Below are 19,223 nucleotides of genomic sequence, written 5' to 3'. Positions count from 1 at the left end.
AGTGAATTTAAATTTCCCAAAAGGATGAATAATCAAAAAGAGTCTTATGGAAGCTTCTACACAAGAGAAAGGAAATGAGAGCCAGGGTGGAGACTGTCCAGGAGGACAGGGATATAGAGGGAGCCTCAATTAAAACCAATTTATGGATGACTCCTTAACACACCACAGAAGATAGTACAGAAGTTGGGGCAGCTGATGGCTCAGTAGGTTAAATGTCCAACTCTTGATTTCAGTTCAGGTCCTGATCTCAGGGTGGTGAGATCAAGCCCTGCCTCAGGCTCCACAGTGGGCATGGACCCTACTAAAGATCATCTCTCTCCTACCTCTCCTTTCCCTCCCTGCCTCTAAAAATAAGATAAAATAAATAAAATAAGATAATAAAAAGATAGTACAAAAGTAAATGCACTGAAACATGAATTCCCTTTACTATCACACCTGACAACCCAAAATAATTTGTTATTACTAGAAAGTGAAACTAGCGCTCCTGATTAAAAAATGAAATGAGAATCAAAAGGGGCCATGGTTTACAGGGAAACACACTGCTGCTGCTGCGCAGAACTTATATCCCATAGCATCGTGCATATGCCTCCTTATTTCTTCCACTACACGTGAGAGCTAATTCAAACATTAGAAAGGTCTCTGAGTTAACTTATATATAATTTAATGAAATACTTGATAACATGTAATCAAGTTTTATGGATGTTTCAAATGAGATGTAGTCTCTACTGCTTTTAAAAAATGCATGCTTGCTCTCTTTGTATTCTATTTCTTTCTTAATTAGATTTTTTAGGAAAATTAGTATCTCCTTAATATCTACTTCATCTTTCAAAGATAGGAGAAGTATGTGTATGTAAAAATCTAAAATACCAACTGAATTTCTGATTTTTAGAATTTGTTTGATATGTTTTAGAGTTTTTTGGATATCAAGTTTATATTTTCTTCCTGAGTTGTAACCTCACTTATATAAAATATTTACTGCCTCAATTTCTATTATCTCTATATCTATATATATGTAATTTTTTTGAGAGTGGGGGTGGGCAAAGGGTGAAAGAAAATCATAAGCTGGATCCACACCCAGTGTGGTGCCCAACGTGGGGCTTGACCTTATTACCCTAAGATCATGACCTGAGCTGAAATTAAGAGTCAGACACTTAACCAACTGAACTACCCAGGTGTCCCAATCTCTATTTTTTTTTTTTTTTGTAGATTTTATTTATTTATTTGACAGAGAGAGAACAAGTAGGAGGAGTAGCAGGCAGAGGGAGAAACAGGCTCCTCACTGAGCAGAGAGCCTGACACGGGGCTCCATCCCAAGACCCTGGGATCAGGATCTGAGTCAAAGGCAGATGCTTAACCCACTGAGCCACCCAGCTGCCCCTGTATTATATTTTTAATAAAATTTTCATTTTTTCATCTTTTTTTTCCTGTTAGGCTATTCAATAAATATTTATTGAATGGGTAAATAAAATAGCCCTCTGGTTTATAATGCTAACACCTTTTTATTTTGTTTGTAAAACCAACTAAGCAAAGAAAATGAGCAACTCTTGGCAGAGGTGCAAAGAACTTCTCTGAGTTACTGTAGGTACCAAAACTTATTCTCCATAGACCTCCCTCTTCCCCTTCATTCTCTTACTTCCCACTTCTCAGATCACCACCTTCCCTTTTGGCTGCTTTGATAACGTTCTATTCTGGGATTTTTTTTTCCATTTTCATCTTTCTATTTTGCCCACTCCTTTCTGGCAACCTTCACCCCCAGCCCATGGCCATCCCAGCTGGCTATAGTTGGTTCTAAAGAAATAATACTGGCAGAATTTCATAACCAGGGGTGCCTGGGTGGCTCAGTTGGTTAAAACCTCTGTCTTCAGCTCAGGTAATGATCCCAGGGTCCTGGGATTGAACCCCACACTGGGCTCTCTGCTCAGCAGGGAGCCTGATTCCTCCTCTCTCTCTCTCTCTCTCTCTCTCTCAGTTTCCTCTCTGCCTACTTGTGATCTCTGTCAAATAAATAAATAAAATCTTAAAAAAAAAACTCATAACCAAACCATACAGAAAGTTGTTTTGGAAATTAGTGGCCAAACTATATAGAATTAGTAAACAAACTGTACAGAGAGTTTAAAAGTAAGAATAAGAGGCCTTCTTACCCTTTGCAAACAAATCCTCAACAAGCAGATGAATCTTCAGTGTGTGGCTAACCCAGCCAAACTTAGTCGAGGAAAAGTATTCAGTGCGTATACAAAGCTTTAAAAACTGAGTTACCAGAAACCCTCTATAAAAACATAAATTGAGGATTATCAACTTCTCGATGGTAGTATCTCACAGAAAGACCAGCAACAGATGAATGTGGGCACCATCCAGCCAGGAAACTTTGGTCAAGTTTTTAAACCTTCCTGAGCTTTGTTGCTTTGTGATAGCAAACTAGCACCTATCTACCAGAGCAAGAAAATGTGTGAGTATACATGGAAGGGCCTGTAGTATACATGCAGTAAAAGAATAACATGCAGTAACATGTGTTACTGAATACCAGACATTGTGAAAAGGTTTTTGTACATGTTGACTTATCCAATCTTTACAACAATGTGAACAGATGAAGTTTTAGCTCCTTCCTCCATGAAGAGATCAGAGTCATTGTCAATACTAGCAGTTCCCAAATTTGACTTGATGCTTGAATCACCTGGAGAGTTTTTAAAAATTGTGATGCATGAGATTCCTATTTAAGAGTTCTAGGGTACAGTCTGAGCATTGGGATTCTTAAAAGCTACTTAGGTGTTCCCAAGTCACAGCCAAGATCGAGAATCACTGTTCCTAGAAACACCTCTCCCCTCTGCAATTTCTGCCTTGTTTTTCCTTCTCACATTCTGGTGACCCTCATCAATGAATTCACCAATAATTCATTCATTCATGCACTGTAACTTTGGAGAGAAACAAGATATAAAGATATAAAGATAAAGATATAAAATCACCATCACAGGGAGAAACTCAAAAGTCTATAATGTAAATATATGAGTAAGCCAACAATGATAATCTGAAATGTTCGATCATACACAAACAGACAGACAATTAAATGCCTACTATGTACCAGCACAATGCTGCGAGGCACTGGAGACAAAGCAATGAAAAACACGCAGCCTGACCTGATGGGAGTTTCTCATCAGTCAATAAGAACGATAACCAAGGTAAGTGGTTGCTATGGAAGAAAGATTCTGTTTTCCAGAATCATCCTTCCAGCCCAGAGAAGCACAAAGAATTCCAGCAGACAGACACTCAGAATGTACTTCAGCGTGAGGGTGGGAAGGTAGAAAAGAGGAGAAATCTCGCTAAGTACAGTACAGATAAGTACTGACTTATCTGCAATGCCTTGAAAGCATCGTGCTCTCCCACCCTCAGCACCAGGAATTCAAGAAAGGTCTCCATGAGCTGAGGAACTCTGCACTGACTCTTCAGCGAAGAGACAGTGAATCTCAGGTTGGGAGATGGTATGAGGATCCTTAGGAAAGAGAAACAAAAGGCAATGACTTTGAGGCAATGTGTGGGGTAAACTGCACCCAGATGATCTATCCATTCCCTCTCCTTCTCTCCCATACCATCTTGGAGTTACACTTCCTTCTCCATCTCTTTTGAGTGTCTGTCATCCCCATCCCTTTATTTCCCTGTATTTTTTTTTTTTTTTGCCATATTCTTTTCTTATTCCTTCTAGGCAGCCGTCAGCATCTTTGACTTACCTTCTCCCACCTGCACCCTCCACTCTACCACTTTACCCTGAGTGATCAACCTGGAAGCTGAACCAGATTCATCAGCCTGCAGTCAGAGGGGCCCCTGCACTTGATTTAATGTTCTGATGTCATTGTCCAGAAATTCTTAATAATTTTTGAACAACAGGCCCCTGCATTTTCATTTTTCACTGGGTCCTGCAAATTATGTAGCTGGTTCTGCCTAAAAGATTTAGGGATTCCACCACAGAGAGTTGTGGAAAATAATTTCTAAGGGAGGTCACCTCTGGCACAATGATCTTTTAAAAATTGATCGAGTTTGTGGATTGTATACAACCTTGGTTTATAAAAACACTGACTGCTAAATCAAATGTTGACATAAGTGGATCTTGTCATAGAGGAATACAAACTATTTCTCTCTCTCTGAAAAATTTCAGCAAATCAAAAATATACAAAATGGAAGCCTCAGACAGGAAATTCACCAAGTTAAAAAGACACAGTCCTTCAGAGAAGCTGTTCATTCAACCCCCTCGGTCCCTCTGAGAGAAAAATGACCCTTACTGCAAAAGAGTAGAGAGAAGTATAGGGAAATGATCAAAAATCTATGTTTAAAGAAAAAGAAAAAAAAAAAAAACAGGGAGACTGCTGTTGAGATACCCTCAAGCCATGAGTGCAAAATTTCTCTTCTGAGGAAAGATTTACCAGTCCAGGGACAAGGGCTGAGAGCAGACTAGCCAACTGGAACTACAGCGGTCATGAAATGATACCACATCTTCACAAGGAAGGAATGAGCTTTCTCATGATCCTTCTTTGCTCCACTAAAACACAAAGGGTCCTAGGTCACATTTTTTAGGTAGTAAGGCTGTTTATATAATTGGGTAAATTAAATTTATGATTGACCCCGGGACGCCTGGGTGGCTCAGCTGGTTAAGCGGCTGCCTTCGGCTCAGGTCATGATCCCAGCGTCCTGGGATCGAGTCCCACATCGGGCTCCTTGCTCAGCAGGGAGCCTGCTTCTCCCTCTGCCTCTGCCTACCACTCTGTCTGCTTGTGCTCACTCTCGCTCCTCTCTCTCTCTGACAAATAAATAAATAAAATCTAGAAAAAAAAAATTTATGATTGACTCCAATGGAATGGTTTCTCTGAAACCTTGAGAATCATCTTTTCCCTAAAATAAAAGAATTTTGAACTTTAATTTACATCAGATCAAATCCAGTCTCTGCTTTGCACCCTCCCTTAGTACCTTGTTCCCCATTTATATAATAGGTAGAACTACACTAGCCAACACATCTCACCATAAGGTTACTGTAAGGGCCAAATAAGAAGCTCATTCGTATAAAAATGCTTTTTAAGCTGGGTGAATTAATCACTAATGAAAAGTGTTGCTTTTATACATTGGACAGCTCCCTTTCTTCACCTTAACTCAAGATGTTTCCTAAGACCCCCTTATTCTCACTCAGACTAATTAAGTCTGTCAGTCCCTGCCCACCCTTGCCTTATCCAGCTACAGATGCTGCCCAAGATCTCCCTCTTCACCAGCAACATGGCTTTGGAATTAGGGCACCAGCCCTGAATCCCGAAATTGTCCTATGCAGGGTGTGACCCCAGCCAAGTCCCCACCTGTCCTCTACCAGTGGCTCTCCTAAACCCCTAAAATGCATACTCTACTCTGGCTTCCTGGTTTCCTGGAATGCGATTCATCCTTTAGATCTCAGTTTGGGTACTGGTTACAGTGTTACTTTTCCAAGAGTCCTCCCGAATGCATGCATGTGTGCATGCACACCACACACCCCAACACTCCCGATGTGACAGCATTCCTGCATTCTTCCATACCTCTCTGCATTCCACCCTACCACAGCACTTGGTACAGTTCAGTGTCATGGTTCCCTTCAGAAGTCCTTCTTCCCCTCACTAGACTGTGAGCCCCTTGAAAGCAGGGCCTGGGTTTATTTTTTCAGGCACTTCACTTGACACAGTGCTTGGTAAGAGCAGGCATTCAGCAAATGTTTTAAAACTGGCAAAGAGGAGTAGGGGAAGGGAGGATAGTGCATTGACTAGTGCCCCCACAGATTCATGTCTACCTGGAAAGCCAGAATGAGACTATTAGTTTGGGGGGCCATGATAACATACTGCCACAAACTCATTGGTTTAAGAGAACAGACATTTATTCGCTCATAGTTCTATAGCTCAGAAATCCAAAATCCAGGTGTTGGCAGGGCCATATTATCTACAGATTCTTGAGAAGAATTCTTTCTTGTCTCTTCCTAGATTCTAGAGGTTCCCGACAATCCTTCCTGTTCTTTGGTTTATAGCTGCATTATCCCACTCTCTCCTACTTCACATACCTTCTTCTCTCAGGGTATCCCCTTCTAATAAAGATACCAGTGATTGGATTTAGGGTCCACATTGGTCTAGCATGACCTCAGTTAACTTAACTAATTACATATACAAAGACTCTATTTCCAAATGAAGCCACATCCTGTGTTTCCAGTGGACATGAATTTTGGGAGAACTTGATTCAGGACGGTGACCTCTTTAGAAATAGAGTCTTTGCAGATATAATTAGTTAGGAATTAGGTGAGATCCTACTAGATTCAGGTGTGCCCTAAATCCAGTGACCTTTGACCTTATAAGAAGTGGGAAGGACACAGAGTGAAGACTGAGACAGGCATTGGAGCCCTGCTGCCCCAAACCAAGGGATGTATGGAGCCGCCAAAAGATGGAAGAGTCAACGAGAGATTCTTCCCTAGAGCCACCAGAGGGAGCGTGGCCCACCCACACCTTGATGCTCGACTTCCAGAAAACAGAACTATGAGAGTATGTTCCTATTTTAAACCACTCAGTTTGTGGTAATTTTCTGGAACAGCCTAGGAACAAACGGGGAAGGGGAATGATGAAGAGTTGTTGAAGATGAATGATTGCAACACTTTTATGAGCTTCCATTTTCCAGGAAAAAAAGGGAAAAAGAGACTAGGGAGAAATGCATCTGTTTCAAGACAAATTTCAAATCTATACCATTTAATGTCAACATTGATTAAATCAAGCAAATAGGAGTCAGAACTGTTAAAATTTTCTTGACTCTGTACCTTAAACAGGTATGTGAAAAAAAAAAATTCCTAGATAGATTGGGATTAAGCTACTAGATATTTAATTATTTGTTTTAAATTTATTCATACGCATGTTTATTTCATAGAATATTTTTTAAAAAGAGAGATCTTTAAATTGTTTACCTGGAAATCCTTGCTAAAGAAACAACCTGTTCTTGATCAACCAAGGATTCTCGAGGAGATTAAGAAAAGTATACAGAGAGATGCAAATGGGATGTGCAACTTTAAAGCACTCATTCCCAGGGGCATTTAGGAACCAGAACAGGGTGGGCCCATCCAGCTGAGCTCATTTTACCGCTGCCTCCATTCCTTTTCAGGAGTCCTGGAAGATATTACAGAGCTCTGGGACTTTTTTAATTGCCTAAAGAGAAAACCACACTCGGGCCTGAAGGGAAAACAATCGGCTCCAGCTCTGATCCCCAAGAAGGTCTTTGTTCTCTCTCTGCAAATACCCAGATGAAATGAAGGGGCAAGGTCTTGGATAATAAAATATCCCCTTCCATAATAAAACTAACTTATCGAAGCATCATCACAATTTTTTTTTCTAGTGAAACTTACTATAGCTTCATTAGCATGCAAAGTAGACTTAAAAGAGATTATTTCTGGTAACTTCAGTAATAAAATCCTTTTGAATGAAAAGGCCATCTTTTGGTGAATTCTTCTCTGTGAATAGTTCCATAATGAACCTTTGGTATCACGTTGGCATGAGTGGAGTATGTTCTGTATCTGTGCTGGTTATCTCCTAGCTTGAATCCATTCTACATCCTTCTCAGGGTGCCTTTGGGGGATGACTCACCTGGAGTCACTGTGGCCCTCCACTTGCCCACTGAGCTTCTGTTGGAGGCACCAGCAGAAGATCAGAGAGTGGAAAGAGAAGGAAGTTGGGGTGGACGGGGAACTTAGGACATGACATCCTAAGATTACTATTGTTCTGATAGCACCAGGTGAGGCAGCTCCTCTCATAATTTTCTGAGCTACCTCCAGCCCTCAGTCCCTTCACCCCTCCCCTGACCCATCAGACCCAGGCAGAGACAGTCTCCCACCATTGCCAGTCCCTGGGTGTCTCATTACTCTTCTTGGTTCTATTAACTGTGCCCATTTGTCTGTAAAAAGTACCTTTATTAAGTGCCCCTGAGTTAAACCCTTGGGTCTGCCATTGGTTTCCAGCCAGAGCCATGACTGATAACAATGCCGACATCTGTAAGTTAATTTAAAATATGCTCATGTAATCCATATAAGCAATCGCAGCAACTCCTAACAGGACTTTGCCTTACCTGCCTCTTCTCCATTCCAGCCTCATCTGTGGAACTTCTGCCCATCCTTCAGGAATCATCTTTAACATATATTCTAACTTGGTACAGTTTCTTCCATATTTGGGCCTCTTCATACATATATATATACATGAAGTTTAAAGTTTGGGGGCTTTACTTAGGGTAAAGCCCTAAGTAAATTCTGCCTTATTTTCATTTGTGTTCAGGGCATATCCTCCTTCTCTGGCTTATAACTCTTTAAGATCAATGACAGAATGGTACTACTCTGTATGTCTCCTCCCAACCCAGTAGCTAGTTCACCATCATACACATTTTGCTAAACATGTGCTGCTGCTGTGAACCCTAGGCAGGCAGGTATTTCCAATTATTTCCCTACCATAAAACCAAAAACATTTCACAAACATGCATATCGGGTTTTATTTATTTATGTATAATACATATTTACATACACATCCACTGACATTTTCCTGATAAACCAACTTTTCCTTTTCTATTTTGATAGATATATGAATATAGACACAGACACAGATGTAGGTATAGGTATAGATATAAAACAAGTCTTCACCTTTGGTCCAGTGGTTTTCCAAACATTTTACGTGTTCTTATACTCCACTGTCCCTGCTCATCTGGAGAACATTTACTTTCTCCTTTGTCACCTTTTCCCTTTAATGACACCACTCATTGCAGCCCTTGTTGGCCCCTGACTGGTGAACTGTCCTTTGCTCTCCCCAACTATGATAATCCAGAGACCGGCTCCTTCAGCCTTCTTCTGGGCTCACACTCTCTCCCGCAGGCTCCATCACTTCTTACTATACAATCATACTCAATTATCTATTCTGTCCTGAGTTTCAACTTCCTCAACTAGAAAAAAAAAAAAAAGGGAATAACTAAGTCATTTACAGAGTCGATTACATAGCAGAGACTTCCTGAGGACTGGGCAGGGCACGGGGCCGGGTACAGGGAAGCTGGTGAGTGTGAAGGAGCCCCTCCCACAAGGAGCTTGCAGTCTGGTGTGGGAGGCGCAGAGGAACAGAAAAGCAAATATGGTGCATGAAGTCTTCTCAGAAGAAGGGACCAAGCCCCTAATTCTAAATTGGAATTAGATAAGGAAACACCCTCGATAGTCTGGTTGATTTTGAGAATGATGGGAATAGTATCTGTCCAAGTTGCAGCAGCAGAGAAATCCTTATCATAAGTGAAATTAATATAGATTTGCTTGAATTCTACTAGGTTTAAAGAAAAAAGTATCTGCTTTCGTGAGTCTGACTACCGAACTTAATTCAGATTCAAAATTAAATTAATTGCTCTGCTGGAGAGTCACTTAGAGCAGCAAAATGCAGGGAAAAAAATTAAATTAAAATCATAGTTAAGGGGCATCTGGGTGACTCAGTGGGTTAAAGCCTCTGCCTTCGGCTCAGGTCATGATCTCAGGGTCCTGGGATGGAGCCCCACATCGGGGCTCTCTGCTCAGCAGGGAGCCTGCTTCCTCCTCTTTCTCTGCCTGCCTCTCTGCCTACTTGTGATCTCTGTCTGTCAAATAAATAAAATCTTTTTAAAAATAAATAAATAAAATCAAACTTAAAAATTCAATACATCGAGACACTTCAGTGGCTCAGTCAGTTAAGCGTCCAACTACTAGTTTCAGCTCAGGTCATGATATCAGGGTCGTAGGACCGAGTCCTGCATCAGGCTCTGCATTCAGGATGGAGTCTGCTTGAGACACTCTCTCTCCCTCCCCCTCTGCCTCTCCCTATACCTTCTTTCTTAAAAAAATAAAAAAATAAAAAAATACTTCATTGAGATCTTACTATGATATTCATTTCATATTTGAACTACTACTATTTCCTCCTCCTACCAAGGAGCCTCTTACATGTTTTTTACCAGCAACTTTGAGTTGCCTCCAGATAGCAAGAGAAGCTCCCTCATTCATATATGAATGAATGTGTATTATAGAGTCAAAGTTTATTTGTGAGACATTTAATTGGAATGTGACATGCATTTCCCTACAGAGATGCTACCTAACAGTGCCTAACTTCCCAGGCTAGCCCTCAAAAGTCTTACACTACAGGCTCTGGTCACCACATCAAGCAACATCTCCATGGAGAGAATACAGGCAAGGGTGAAATTCAGAGGCCTAGAATGCTGATTCTGATTAAGTAAACGAGGTTAGGGCCTCTGAGGCAAAGGTTGAAAACAGGTATGTGGGTACAGAGTTAAGTGAGGTCTCTGGGTCCCTTGTGCTGCACCAAGGAGAGAACTACGACTTTGAACTCTAACAGACCAAAGTCAGAATCTCAGATTCATCAGTTACTAACTTTGTGGCCATCGAGAAATTACATTCTCTGTGTCTCCATGTCCTCACCTACAAAATGGCAATGGCTGTAAGGATTAATAAGATAGCATATACTGTGTACTTCCACAACGCCTGACACAAAGTAGACACTCAGTAAATACTGGCTCCCTTCCATTCCTCCCTCTGCTTTCTGAACCTGTTATCTGTCCTGGACAATGAAGAAATTGACTTCCACTGTAGGACTGAAAAAAAGAACTTAATGAAATGCATCTTTGTGTTTGTGTTTGTGTGTGTGTGTGTGTGTGTGTGTGTGTGTGTTATGTGTATGTTATGTGTATGTTATGTGTATGTATTATGTGTATGTGTACCTGTGTGCATAAAATCAGTAAATACTAAGTACATGGTCCAGTGAATAGTAAGAACTCAGTAAATACTGGCTTATTTTTCCACCAGCTCTAAGCAATCTCCTGAACAGCATGCTTCCTTTTCCACTGACACAACCTGTGAATTCTTGCTCACCATTCTGTCCCTGGGCCACTGGAGTGTGAATCACAGTGCTTCTTCTAAAAGTCACAAAGCCATCGTCTTTGTGGCTGGTAATATATTATAGGGTTTCTAGTTGGTTCCAGACCTCTGGGTTAATCTGGAAAAGGCATAAGGAGGCAAGCCTAGAGACATCGATTTCCATGAGTTCATCTGCATGACCTGAAAAAGGCCCTGGGGTCGGGGGTGAAAGAGAGAAAGAGTGCCTGTCCCCCAGAGGGGTCCCACACATAAGGCCTGAGCCCAATGCAAAGGTGGGCTGTGCTCACAGGCTGCAAGGGTATTTCACAACGATACCCAGGGTGTGAATGTGGCTACAGCTCAGTGACACCCAGGGAACCACAGTACCCACTGGGATGATACCAGAGTTTGTACTTTTAGGAGAATCAGGAATCTACACCAGCTCATCACTGAAGTCCTTTTCTTAAAGGAAACACCATGGAGCCAGGATGACTGAAGCACTGGGGCCTAGCACCAGCAAGCCCCATGAACATCAGGGAAGGAAGGCTTCAGGGAGGAAAACCATGAGAGAATTGTTTCGTCACATATGAGAAACCCCAGGAACTCCCAATCGAGGGGGGGGTGAGACTTCTCTGGGGGGCAGGGAGGTGGTCCTCCACAGGCTGGGAGGGTCTGAGAAGGGTGCAGAGGGAAGGGACAGCCAAGTACAAAGTCCTGCAGCCTTCAGTCACATGTGTCTGCAGCAGCGTTCACAGTCACAGGGGAAAGGGGGGCATTTCACAGCTTAATAGAAAACACATTACAGGTGTGTAAATAACAGCATTTCTAAATATTATGGCACCAATACTAATAACTGTGACTCTTTATTTAAGCAAAACTGCTAAATCCTTATTGTTCATCACCACACAGAGATGGCAGATAATGATGGCTTGCTAGCACTTGTCAGGATCTTGGGAGGAAGACACTGTATAAATATCAATTATAATCAGTGGAAGTTTTATTGTTTTCCATTCTCCAGTGGCATTTTATACGTAACACAATGAAGTTCTGATCACTAATCTTCACACCATACAATTAGTACCTACTTAGTGTATTGTCCGTAATAGTTAAACTCTAATTAGTTTATGCCAGTTGCTCTGGGAACATCTCTTAGAGGAGCTTTTCGTATCCAATAATTATGCTTTTGTGTTTCCCAATACAAGCCAATAAGTACTGGTTAATATTTAAGTGGCTTCATAGTGAGATAATAAAAAGTGTTTTGAATGTCTCAGCTATGTCTGAGACTGAGAATATCTGTGAGCTTACTGTTTGAACTCCAACATAATCATTCCTGACCACTTGGTATGAATGTTTAACCCAATAGATAATCTAACACTAGAGCTGGCTGATTTAAAGACATTTTGAGGTATGCAAAGGATCATAGTCTGAGCCAGCCCCAGGGGTAGAAAGCAAATAGTTCCAGAGGACCTGGCTTGGGGAAAAATAAGAAAGGGAGACACAGGCCCTCAGAGCATATATGTTCAGCTGTCCTAAGTGATCAATTAGAAATCAGGAGAATGGGTGTATTTCCTCTACAAATCTAATTTTTTTCTCTATTTCATAATGTAATATTTTATAAATATAAAATCTTTGGGTATGAGAAATTAAAGGAAGAAATTTTACAGTGAGGAGCCTCATAAAATCTTACAAATCAGTAAGGAACATCAAAATAATAAATAATTGGAATGCTAATATATGCAAAGATGTAAGAGAGTAAAAAGTGAACAGAACAGAAAATTGGAAGGCCTAAGTGCTGATCCTAAAGCTTACACTAACTTATGTATGACCTTAAAACTTACACTAACTTACCTTGCAACCTTGACAAGTCTCTCTCAATCTCTTTCCTTATCCGTAAAAAGAAAATGATGGACAAACTTGATCTCTTAAGAACAAATAAAAACCTTTTTGTAACTGGCCAAATGCAGTAGTCCTGAGTTTTCCCTTGTTGGACAGTGTTTATGCTGAAAAGCATACAATTTATCTGTATGTCTTCCCAACTGCCCAATGTAGAAGACAGAATAAATCATTAGCGTCCCAGGAAGAGAAACCAGGAAGTGGAAAGTCCGTGATGTCGCCAAATCACCGTTGCTATCTGATACTGAAGTCCCATTGACTAATTCCTTTGGTATCACAAGCTGTGGCAAGTGCTCCAAACCAGAAGAAGATAGATATAAACGCAAACAACAGTCACTGTGTGTGGTTGAAGGACCACAATTCTCTCAATGCTCTGCCTCTAATCTCATTTTATGGCCTTGAGCAAGTCCCCAAATTTCTGTATGCCTTAGTTTTCTGATCTGAATATATGTTAATATTACCTAAGCTGCCTTATTACAAAAAGAATGAATACTTTAGACACATTCATAATCAAAACATTTCAGAATAGAAAGTCCTAGTTTTTAGTGTTAATGTGCTTACTGGAACTAGCACTGAACTTGGAAAGTAAAAGAACTAGTTTTGAAAGCAGATTTGCTATCGACGAGCTGGGTGACATTCTGACCTCTCAGTTCTCGCCTTTAATAAGGAAGGGCTAATGGTAAAATCTTACCTGTCTACACCAAGATTACCAAATCCAACGAGGAGTATCCAATGTATGGTATCTTTGAACTACAAAAAGTGAGTTCTTGATAGCCTCATCACAATCAGAAGGAAACTAGGAACCATTTTCCCACTCTCCTTCAGCCATTAAATTTTACAGGTCCAACAATTAGGGATCTGGAAACTTCAGGATCCTCAGATGGTGAAAGACCATCTACAGAAGAAGTGAATTCAACCTAAGCTTTATTCAAACCCTGAAACAGTAACTGAAGATTGTTAGAAGCTTGCTTAGTTACTGTTCCTAACTGGCTTGTAAAACAATGGCAGCAGGTTCCAGCAAGTGCTTGTTTACCAAAGACTCCAACTTATCTCAGAATCCTTGGTCCCGTCAAAATGTAGCAGGAACCAGTCTTGTGATTTCACCCCTGAAACAAAAACCCAAATGGCAGGACTGACTGGACTATAATAGTACATCTAGAAATGCTTTCCCATCCTATATCATAAACAGAATCATCCTGGAGAGAAGGCCAAATACCCAGATGATCTTTGCCCTTTTCATGGATACGCTTGTTTCCAGATACTATTTTGGGTATTTTTTTCTTACTCAGAAAGGCAGCTTTTTCTTTCCCCTGAGAATCCCTTTTAGTTACAGGTAACTACAACTAGGGTCTCCTAGAATTATAGTGGGAGGGTAAAGGGAAGGAAGAGAGCCGGTGAGGCCCCTTCTGGTTGGAGGTCTATTTTGTAAATACTAAATGGACAAGTCCATTTTTGCAATTTTTAAGGAGCCAAAATATAGGCTTATACATCTACCTCCCAGTGACTCATTCTCTTTCCACACCTTCAGAGCCCAGAAGTCCTGTTCTACAGTAGAGGATATTTCTCCAACATTTTTACATTTTTCAACTGTGCATCTAAATCCATGTAAGAGTAAGCCATTTTAAAATTATGTTTAAAATTATAACATAATTATATTACGTTCCTAATTATGAACTAAGGAGTTGTTTCAGAGTTTTTTCATTTGTTTTTCATTCCCTCTAGGTTTTGGCATTGAAAACACTGACTGGTTCACCACTTTCTTACAAATAAGAATAGATTTTCTACCCAACTTTGTAACTTCATGGAGGGAGTTTTGCATCTATACACAGTGCTGCTTATAGCCAACAGACCAACTGGTCTCCTAGCAAAAGCATCAAATCTTAGGACCCAAACAAACAAAAAGCATCAGTACTGAACTATCCCCAGCATCTAGGCTAAGCAAATGTGTTTGTATTTGTTCCCAGTTACTGGTTGGTCCACATCTCCTACCCTGCCTCCCCCAACATGTACTTGAGGTACAAGCTGCCTATTCAAAAGGTGAAAGAACCGTTGGTAATGGGGATAGATGCCAGAAAACATAGGTTTAGTGGGCAGCCGGCATTACCCCAAGAGGGACATCTGTTCAGCAGGAAGCTCCCACTCTGTGCCAGCCCTCAGAACCATCTGCCTCCTTATGCTTCAGGACACACACACACACACACACACACACACACTCCTCCATGCACTGACTGGGTATGAAACCCAAGTTGGAGAGTGAAGCTGGCAACATGAAATGTCTACCTCACAGCAGAGGCTGAAACAGCATTCACTGAAGAACCATCACGATTACTATATGGGTTTGCACCTGTATGGGAGAAAGTGTTTCCTACCCTGTCCCTGCCCTGCTCTAGCCCCAGCCCTCACGTTAGAATAGTAATTTATAGCCTGAAACACTTAATACAGATCATCCAAAATGGTACCCAAAACTAAATTTCAAGGTCACAGACCTAGAGTAAAGTCTTCATACAGTCAGAAAATGCCTTTTTAAAAACAGCTTTCACATGGGGGAGTTAAGGAGTAAGAAGGACAATGTCCTTTGGATGGATGATCTTTCATCACACTGTGCAGTTGGTTCTGATCAGATCCTAAAAGAAGAGTCAGTGAAACAAATATCAAGACAGGCCCATGCGGGCCATAGACGGGAGGCTCAGAAGGCATGCCCTCTTAATATTTGTGTGCACGTGCCCTGGCACACACTTCTTTTTTTTTTTTTCTTTTCTTTTTTTATTTTTTTTTATAAATTAATTTATTTATTTTCAGAAAAACAGTATTCATTATTTTTTCACCACACCCAGTGCTCCATGCAATCCGTGCCCTCCATAATACCCACCACCCAGTACCCCAACCTCCCACCCCTCTGCCACTTCAAACCCCTCAGATTGTTTTTTGGAGTCCATAGTCTCTCATGGTTCACCTCCCCTTCCAATTTCTCCCAACTCCATTCTCCTCTCTAACACCCCATGTCCTCCATGCTATTTGTTATGCTCCACAAATAAGTGAGACCATATGATAATTGACTCTCTCTGCTTGACTTATTTCACTCAGCATAATCTCTTCCAGTCCCGTCCATGTTGCTATAAAAGTTGGGTATTCGTCCTTTCTGATGGAGGAATAGTACTCCATAGTGTATATGGACCACATCTTCCTTATCCATTCGTCCGTTGAAGGGCATCTTGGTTCTTTCCATAGTTTGGCGACCGTGGCCATTGCTGCTATAAGCATTGGGGTACAGATGGCCCTTCTTTTCACAACATCTGTATCTTTGGGGTAAATACCCAGGAGTGCAATTGCAGGGTAATAGGGAAGTTCTATTTTTAATTTCTTGAGGAATCTCCACACTGTTCTCCAAAGTGGCTGCACCAACTTGCATTCCCACCAACAGTGTAAGAGGGTTCCCCTTTCTCCACATCCTCTCCAACACATGTTGTTTCCTGTTTTGTTAATTTTGGCCATTCTAACTGGTGTAAGGTGATATCTCAATGTGGTTTTAATTTGAATCTCCTTGAGGGCTAGTGATGATGAACATTTTTTCATGTGTTTGATAGCCATTTTTATGTCTTCATTGGAGAAGTGTCTGTTCATATCTTCTGCTCATTTTTTGATATGTTTGCCTGTTTCGTGTGTGTTGAGTTTGAGGAGTTCATTATAGATCCTGGATATCAACCTTTTGTCTGTACTGTCATTTGCAAATATCTTCTCCCATTCCGTGGGTTGCCTCTTTGTTTTGTTGACTATTTCCTTTGCTGTGCAGAAGCTTTTGATTTTGATGAAGTCCCAAAAGTTTATTTTCGCTTTTGTTTCCTTTGCCTTTGGAGACATATCTTGAAAGAAGTTGCTATGGCTGATATCGAAGAGATTACTGCCTATGTTCTCCTCTAGGATTCTGATGGATTCCTGTCTCACGTTGAGGTCTTTTATCCATTTTGAGTTTATCTTTGTATACGGTGTAAGAGAATGGTCGAGTTTCATTCTTCTACTTATAGCTGTCCAGTTTTCCCAGCATCATTTATTGAAGAGACTGTCTTTTTTTACACTGTATATTTTTTCCTGTTTTGTCGAAGATTAATTGATCATAGAGTTGAGGGTCCATATCTAGGCTTTCTAATCTGTTCCATTGGTCTATGTGTCTGTTTTTATGCCAGTACCATGCTGTCTTGGTGATCACAGCTTTGTAATAAAGCTTGAAATCAGGTAACGTGATGCCTGGCATACACTTCTATACACACACGTGTGTGGAAAAACAAGACACAAATTGTATTGCTTAACTGGATCCAGTATCTCCTTATTGTTGAACATTGTTAAGCTAATGTCCAAGATGAGTAAAACAGTTTAACTGTTTGAAAAATGTTACGATAATTTAACTTTGAGAAATAATTTGGAAGTTTATAAGGCAGTTAAAATAAGAGAATAGAGAGCAGTAAAATTCTAGATAGAAAGGGGGAGATAAAAGTACCAGAAATCAGAGATGGGGACTATTACAACTGAGCACTCAATTTGGCTCTCCAGTCAAGCAAAAAGATAATCAAGAGAAGTGAAATAACTCTCACGATGTAATAAAAGGGAGCACTACCAGCTTACAGAAAGATAGGTCTTCCTGGCACTGAATTTAGGAGTAATTCATTGCATGAAACTGTAAAGATGGATGGAGAGATTGACAAATATTAATAAAACATAATATAACAGTGCTACATGAAGCAAGTCAGCACAGAAGCTTTGAGTGTGGATTTCTCAACAGACAAATCTGAGTTCAAAATAGTAATTAGGACATTGGTCAATCTACTTAAGCACATGAAGCTTCTGATTCCTCACTCTAAAATGGAGGTGCTGGTACCTACTTCATAAGGTTGTCATGAGGATCAAATGAGATAACACAGATAAAGGATCCCATACAGTACCTGACCAGTAGCTACAGAAGAAATGTTGGTTCCATCTCCCTTTCCTCATCCCCACTCACAGTGGTTGGTTTCAGGTCTCCACGTGGATGGGACAAAAGTTAGAGACCTAATGCCCATGAGGGGAGTGTAGATAAGATTCTACAATGGTCCAAATAAATTGCTGGCCAGATGCAACAATAAAACTGGGAGAGACTGAAAGAATGGTGGCTGGCTTCTTAGATTCACAATGGTCTCAACAACAGTCTGGGAGTTGCTACAGGACTCATTGCCAAGTGGTGGGATTAACATCTTTTTGACTATCTCACCCAGATAGTGAGCCTTCCCACCTCCATACGGAGGGCTGGCTATAGGCACGATTATAGACAAAGCCAATTCTCTATCTCAGAGAAAACATACATCATAAACCTGTCAGATGCTTAGACAAGAATGAGTTGGGATTCCAGAATATGTATCATAGAGCTCTGGAACAATAATTTAAATTTGAAATATATAAATATCACCTACTTAAAAAAATAAAGAAAATACTTTTATATGGCTGCTAAAATACATTTTAATAGCACTATCACCAGATGGAAAAATGCATGTATACATATTAGATGGATCACTAAATACTTAGCAATCCTTTTCCATGTGTCTGACTCTGTGCTAGGCCAAGGTAATACACTGGATTATCATCAATTATCTTTGTACACATCTAGGTACAGATGTGAGTTTATATTAGTGATCCACAAAAGAATTGTTAAACTAAATTAAAGAATGCTACAGGGGTGCCGTGGTGGCTCTGTTGGTTAAGCATCTGCTTTGGCTCAGGGCATAATCCCAGGGTCGTAGGATCAAACCCTGTGTCAGGCTCCCTGCTCAGCAGCGAGTCTGTTTCTCCTTCACCCTCTGCCCCTCTGCCTGTTTGTGCCCGCTTGTTCTCTATCAAATAAATAAATAACATCTTTATAAAAACAACAACAAAAAAGGGGCGCCTGGGTGGCTCAATAGGTTAAAGCCTCTGCCTTCAGCTCGGGTCATGGTCCCAGGGTCCTGGGATCTAGCCCCGCATTGGGCTCTCTGCTCAGCGGGGAGCCTGCTTCCCCCCCCTCTGCCTGCCTCTCTGCCTGCTTGTGATCTCTGTCAAATAAATAAATAAAATATTTTTTAAAAAATAAAAGATAAAAACAACAACAACAACAACAAAACAATGCTACAGGATCATGTGTACAGTTCACAATAAAATTAAAAAGACTAAAGCAGAAAATGACCATTTGTAATAAAAATATGGTAATTTAGTTACATACACATTGCTTTGTGTATAATTAACAATTTGGTTAACATATGCAAATTGTAATACTAGAAGTTCTTTTAGCGAAATGGAGGATTATCCGAAATTCATTTCCACAGCCAAATTCCAGCCCCTGGCAAATTTTCTAATATCTGCACATTTTCTCAAATGATGAAAGCAGGTCAACAGCACTAAGCCAAAGCAACAGTTTAATTTTAGCAACTCTCTGGGCAAACCTACTGCA

General features: G+C 40.6%; 1 protein-coding gene across 8 annotated transcripts in view; it reads right to left on the bottom strand.

Moving 5' to 3' along the window:
• PDE1C (phosphodiesterase 1C) overlaps window positions 1–19,223 on the bottom strand; it is a 582,509-nt gene that overhangs the window by 205,853 nt on the left and 357,433 nt on the right. The window lies entirely within an intron of this gene.

Source organism: Mustela erminea, chromosome 11, assembly GCF_009829155.1.
Source record: "Mustela erminea isolate mMusErm1 chromosome 11, mMusErm1.Pri, whole genome shotgun sequence".
NCBI classification, from domain to species: domain Eukaryota; kingdom Metazoa; phylum Chordata; class Mammalia; order Carnivora; family Mustelidae; genus Mustela; species Mustela erminea.
Note: the sequence above shows the minus strand (reverse complement) of the source record. Positions and strands in the feature narration are given on the sequence as shown.